Source organism: Abramis brama (assembly GCF_963993115.1).
Source record: "Abramis brama genome assembly, chromosome: 25".
Classification (NCBI taxonomy): domain Eukaryota; kingdom Metazoa; phylum Chordata; class Actinopteri; order Cypriniformes; family Leuciscidae; genus Abramis; species Abramis brama.
The window spans coordinates 21788645-21795668 of NC_139987.1; the positions used below are offsets into that span (position 1 = coordinate 21788645).

At 40.1% G+C, this 7024-nt stretch overlaps 1 pseudogene across 1 annotated transcript; it reads right to left on the reverse strand.

Moving 5' to 3' along the window:
* Positions 1-408: 408 nt before the first annotated feature.
* LOC311077035 (trace amine-associated receptor 13c-like) lies at positions 409-1482 on the reverse strand (annotated as a pseudogene). The gene has a single exon. The product of its transcript is annotated as a trace amine-associated receptor 13c-like (transcript).
* Between the last annotated feature and the right edge of the window lie 5542 nt (positions 1483-7024).

Genomic DNA, 7024 nt, shown 5'->3' on the forward strand with positions numbered 1-7024 from the left:
ACATTTTCTGGAAATAAAAGCACTTGAAAGTTAGAGGACATCTCTTTTTTACCAAATTTAGTTCTGTATGACTGTCCCTTTTTTTTGTCATTATGTTTTTGATCTTTAATAACACAGATGCAACATGACTGATGCAAGTGATAAAGCATAAAACACATACAGTTATCTCCCTTTACCATTTATTCCAGTACATTGAGGAGTTATGCTGCTTGCTCAGTTAATTTAATAAGCTAATTTAATGCAATTTATGAACATTTTGACACTTAATTTCAATGTGTGTAGAAAGACGTTTTAATGAATTGTTCAAATTAAAAATGTATCAAACATACTCTCTGAAATAAGCTACATACTATTAAGATATTACAAATTTAAATCCTACAAAGATAATTATACCCTTTATGAGTGACAGCTTTACCAGTTTAATTAATATTGATGCTCTGTAAAAATATCAACCAGAGAGGATGCTGGCTGAAATATTTTCAGAGTTAAGATGTGTTTAGCTGTCTTTTTAAACCAGGGATAAAATAAAGCATAGACCAGAGGATTCAGACCTGAGTTTGTGTACAAGACCCATGTCAATAGATTTATGGTTGTGGAAGAGATTACTGATATAGAACAGATATAGTATGGAATAAAGCAAAGCAGATAAACTGTCACAATGATTCCTAATGTCAGAGCAGCTTTACTCTCAGATTTCCTCCTCATTGAACCTTCAGTTACACATTTACCACCCTTAATCAGAGAGTTTATAACTTTCACTTGCTGATGTACTACATAAAAAATCCTCAAATATAAAGTTATGATTAGGGTACATGGAAAAATAAAAGACATGAACAGATCAGTAACTCCCCAGGCAAAACCCATCATAATAGAACACTCTCCATAACACATGTCTGTTCTGTGTGAAGTGTCTAAAAATCCATTATTAATTACAATTGTAGCATTATAAGTTGAAAAACAAACCCAGCTCAGACAGATGCTTATTACAATTTTAGTTGTAGTTATTTTCTGTTGGTACTGTAAAGGGTGACACACAGCCACGTAACGATCAACAGCAATTAATACTAAATTACTGATAGATGCTGAAAAGACCAATCCAAGGATTGTAATAAACAGTTTACAGAAAGTGTCTCCAAAGTACCAACAATTCTCAATCAGTCTGATTGCCTCTATGGGCATAACAAGTCCAATAAGCAGGTCGGCCACAGCCAGAGAGAGAATGAGCAGGTTTGTTGGAGTGTGAAGCTTCTTGAAGTGAGAGATGGAGATGATCACCAGCAGGTTCAGAAACACAGTCCATGCTGACAGCAATGATACAAACACATACATGATACTGTATACATATCTGGAGCGTTTTCCCTTGATACATGATGAGTTGATGGCAGGAAAGCAGTATTGAGTCTCATGATCCTCTGTCTCATAGGCCATGAGTGAGTCTCCTCCTGTTAGGAGTTTGTTCTGCTCTCCTTACTGTCCTTTCATTTATACAGCCTGAATCAGACAGCCCACCCATCTACTGCCCATCGATGATGTAACATACACAATTATTTATTTATTAATAAATTAAAAAAAAATCTGTCTGCCGGAAGCTAGTTATTTTAGTCGATTAAGTTTTAAATATGGTTATTTTTCTTACACAAACATATTGATTCACTTCAGAAGGCCTTCATAAATCCCTGGAGAGCCATGTGGATTACTTTTATGATGGATGGATGCAGTTTGATGGACTTCAAAACAGATACGGCCATTCACTGAAATACCGTTTTCATAACTTAATGGGAATGTTTGCACACAAAAAAGAGGGAAAAAACAACATATATTTGTTAGCTGGGTTACTAATGAGCGGACAAGTTGAATCAGTTTTAATAAGGGTGCTTTCACACCTGCCTCATTTAGTTCGGTTGAATCGCACTAGAGGGTGAGAACGGGTTGCGAATTCAGGAAACGAATGGTTGTATAAGCTTTGAATATTTCTATTCAAAACATTTCACACACGTTTGCATTGTATTTTCAGGGCTTGCATTTTTATAGGCTGAAATTCAACATGGTTGTATATTCAGGAAATTACATTTTCACCTGGCTATACCCAATGTTTAGATCTGTTGTGGTATTTATGCAAATTAGCACATACATAATTAGATTATGCACCGTTTGTCCATGTTAACAAACAATTAAAAAAAAACTTGTAATACAATTTTTGTTTGTCTTGATGTAAGTAATCAACTCAGTAATTTTCATGGTGATATCTAAAGGTTAAAAGTTTTACCCTATTCACGTAAGAAAAAGAATGAATAGGCGCATGAATAGGTCTTTTTCAAAACTTTCCCCTAATGGGATTCTTCGGTTTGGTAGCACCAGTTGGCCCTGATAGAGCCAGGGAATTTGCAAGCACTTTCAAACTATTGTTGCAGCCAAATATAATATAGTAGACCATTCACACAGAATGCATTTTATGGTTAAAAACACAAGATGCAGGTTTTTAAAGGGGTGGTAAAACACCTTTTTTCGAAGGCTTGATTGTGTTTGTGGGGTGCACTGCAACATGTGTTCATGCTTCGTTTTTAAAAATTTGCATTCTTTTTCACATATTTAACTATTATTCTACACTGCTCTGTCCCTCCTTGTAAAAACGGTAGATGATTTCCGGGTTCTATGAAGCACGGGTTCAATTTACACTGATCACATAAACGACAACAACCACAAACATTCCAAGTTCGCTGCGCTGGTGATATTAAACAGAAGTTTGTATGTGTTTGTCAGATAAGTATGAATTAGCATTTAACAAACTGGTTTGTGGAGCCAAACAGCGTTGTCCTTCGTTTACTTCCTTGCTACAACGTATAATGAACAATACAAACTATTACAGGAAAACACATCAACGAAAAAATCCTACTTGCAGGTTGTGGCTCGTAAACAACAGCTTCTGTTTTTAAAGTTGGAACTGCTCCATCTTTCAGGACAAGCCGTTGTGGAATCCTGCATTGAACTCGCGTAGATTGAGGAAGCTTTCCTCTGGAAAATGTGCAGCACAGAGAGCGACATTAGGATTATAATTATGAGGGACCAAGTTAAAAAATAAATTGTAACCGTCCTTAGGAAAACTTAACAAAGTGGACCAGCAATCTGGGTGAAAATAACAACGTTTCGACGGCATGGTGCAACGACACTCTACTACCACAGCAACTCTTCTCCAAAGCAACATGAAATGGCCTCGCCCCCTTTATTTATTGTGTTCCCAGAGGAGGGGTTTATGTAAATGTTGGGGTTAGTGATGTCATAAATCCTGGAGGAATGTCTTGTAGTCCCTACCGGCCGTTTGCTGTACTCCTTAAAAATTGATTTCTTTAAAAGCAAATATCTCCCTTTGCTTTGAACTTTGAGCATTGTAACTTTGCAGATGTTGTTTATGCTCAAACAGCAACATTACACACTAGCTAAAGTTAAAAAAGTGAAATCACATTCAACCACCCCTTTAAAAGATGCAAAAGACTTCTGTCTGGTGTGTACTTACATAGACAAAACAATGGCACATTCCGAACCAGGTGAACAAAAATCAGGCATGCAAACTGTACAACATAGGAAAAGAGTTCAAATAAGAAATCACGTATGACGAATCATTTATGCAAAGATATGGTTCCCACAAATATCAAAGCCGGCTTCCAAAAAAGTTATACATACAATTGAGAATATAAATAAATCGTGTTAGTATTTTTTTCCATATCGCACAGCCCTAGTGCAATTTTTTTTTTATTCATGTGATCTCGTAATCATTAATCAAAATAATTCATTTTTTAATAAATTTTAAAATTAAATTTGTTACTATATTATTACTTTTCAATTTAGAACAATTTCTAAAACAATAAACTTATCTTTATAGTTAAGGCCCTGATACTGTATACTTTAAGCAAATCGAAGAACGAACAAGTGTGACGTTATTTCAAACTAATTCAGGCCAAAACTAAGTTTGTATCTGGAGTTCGAAACAGCTTGCCAAAGCGGCTAGTAAACACCTTTACACTCCCATTGGTCCATGGGGATTATGTAATCTGTAGGTGTGTGCTGAGGCTCTGCCTTCTTTAGTGTGGAAACTTCTTCATTTCTTCTGTTCAGTCCATCAAGGTCAGATGTCTGCGAGTAAAAACACAAACACACTGGAGAGTCACTTTAAGTGAAATAGACACTGACACTGTTTTTCAATGTTTAAATATTTCCCCGCCAGTATTTTTTTGTTTTAAAAAAAATTGTCAGCCACCGCCAGCGTTTTTGATCATTTTCACTGAAATTTCATGGCCCCAAGAATGTTTGTTTGTATGAATATCTGAACATGCAATATATCAAACTGACTCTCTGCTTTAAAAAAACAAACAAAATAAAAACTGTTTTATTCTAGCTTCATGCATCTATTTGTCACGGTGTGACAAAAATTAGAGAAAAGACTAAAGTCCTTGTGAATGCAGTGTTGTTGTGGAGACCTCCAGTGGACACCCGTCTCTGTTGCACTGCGAATCTGTTGCCATGGCAGCAAGGCCAATTGCCCGATTGACAGCAGGTGTGGATTAATTACAGATAGTGTTGTGAGAGGGACACGTATTCAGATGGGGCTTTAAAAATAGAGAGGAAGCAGACTGCTGGGTGGTTCTCCTCCTGTGAGATACTGTGTTTGTCGGTGGGTTGTTTTGTATTTGAGGCTGGGCTGTGAAGCGGGCAAAGGTTGAAGCTGAGAAGTGGAAAGAAGAGAGTGAAGTATTTGTCAACGAAAACCCAAGGAATATCGTCAGCAGTGGGGAAGACGCAAAGTGATGAGTATCGGATTCGTTGTTTATATGCACTAACACTGAAGTGGTGTTGAGAGTTTGGAAAGTGTGTGGCACGAGTGAACTAGTACACCGAGTGAATTGTTGATCTGTCTCCAACTTTTGTCCGCTCCTCGCTGAATGTGACGATGGCTGCACCCGTCGTCTGCTGTCTCTGGAGAGAAGTTGAGCCCTTGTGAGAGACGAGAGTTGATCTGGTGGGAGAAAGACCGGTGGGTGAGTGCTAGCCCGAATGCACGGTGTGCGAGTGGAATGCAGTGCCTGAAGTGACGATTCACACGGTTTGTGTTATGGAGTGAAGTTCATCGTGTGGAGAAGTAATAGTAGTCTGCTGTGCACTCTCTCCTTACAGTCTTTCACCCGCTGTCTCCAAGGAAGGTTTTGATATATCAAGCGCCCAACTTACCATTTTGAGACAGCTCGGCTCTGTTAATGCTGAATGTTTTATATGCTGTTGAACTGTTAAACCCTGCTACATTGTTACAGTGCACAGCTGAAGTGGAGTGTCTCGCTTAAAGCATCCTCCCCGCCTGGTGGTCTCCACACGCCCCTAACGAAAGCTGCTGCCCTGTTCAGAATGAGAGAAGGTATTGCAGCTGAATGTTTCATCTACTGTTGAATGGTTAAATCCTGTTGCATTGTTACAGTGCACAGCTGAAGCAGAGCGTCTTGTTTAAAGCATCCTCCCCGCCTGGTGGTCTCCACATGCCCCATTGAAGGCCTCCGCCCTGTTTAGAAAGAGGGTATTTCAACTGAATGTTTCATCTGCTGTCGAATAGTTAAACCCTGCTACCTGGTTACAGCGCACAGCCGAAGTGGAGTGTCTCGCTCAAAGTGTCCTCCCCGCCTGGTGGTCTCCACATGCCCCATTGAAGGCCTCTGCCCTGTTCAGAAAGAGAGAAGGTATTTCAACTGAATGTTTCATATGCTGGTGAAGAGTTAAACCCTGCTACCCGGTTACAGCGCACAGCCGAAGTGGAGTGTCTCGCTCAAAGTGTCCTCCCCGCCTGGTGGTCTTCACATGCCCCATTGAAGGCCTCCGCCCTGTTCAGAAAGAGAGAAGGTATCACTGTCGAGCACTTGTATACTGCTGAACCGTTGAACCCTGTTGTATTGTTGCAGTACACAGCTGAAGGGGAGCGTCTTGCTTAAAGTGTTCTTCTGCCTGGTGGCTCTCCATGCCTACGTTACAAGCCGCTGCCCCTGTTGAGAAGGAAAAGGAATAGCTGCGGCACGTGCCTCGATCGAAGTGTCTTCCTGTTGTCCAAGGTTTCCTCACGTCCCGGCTAAAGGCCCCCGTTCTAACTGGTCCGGCATAAAGGACACCTTCCGGGATATACTTGCCTGTTTTCCCTCCTGGCCCGGTCCGCTCGCCATCTGTGTCCCTGTGCTTCGTCCGAGTCTGAGGTAACCGCTCCCTGAGTACTTACCTGGTTCCAGTTCGAATGGGGTCCGTATAACCACGACTTCCTCTTGAGTCCTGTAAAGAGTACTTACCCAGTGACCTACCTAGACGGTGTGAGTTTCCCCTCTGATCCCTCTCCAACGAGCCGCAGGGCCGCCACGATCGTTCTCCCCTCTACGGTCCAGGGGGCCATCGAATTCCCTCTGGTGACAAGAAGATTTTAATTAGGATTTTCAAATTACTGCTCTTAACTTAATAAAGGAATAACAGATTTCTTTATTCCCTTGTCTGTCTGGTCCTTGACACGTTCCTCGAGGTGGTGCCCGGTTTCCAGGGGTGGGTACAGTCTGGTTTGGCCCAACCTTACCTGTGACATATTCATGCTTCTAGCAACACTTGAATGTGGGTTAGTTTCATAAAGCAACATTTTGTGCAAAAAGCTTTCAAAGACTACATCTGGATTTTATTCAGAACGATGATCAAAACACAGATGGAGTAGATCAAGTCACATATTTAAAATGTCTTTTTACCCCAAATCAAAAACTTCGCCATGGAACCTTATTGGAGCCTTTATGGTCCTTGATGTGAACAGGCCTTAAGACAACTTCTTGTTGTAAAGTATATGTGGTGTATAATAAACAGTTTGGCTAGATAATCTATTGTATTTGTGTTGTCGTGACACTTTGGGGAAGACTTTGGAAAAGTGGTAAACAGAAAAATAATTGCACTGATATTGCACATTCTCTTTTAAATTAAACTTTAATGAGCATCTGTCTCTACTGGTTTAGTTTACAATGGTGCTGGT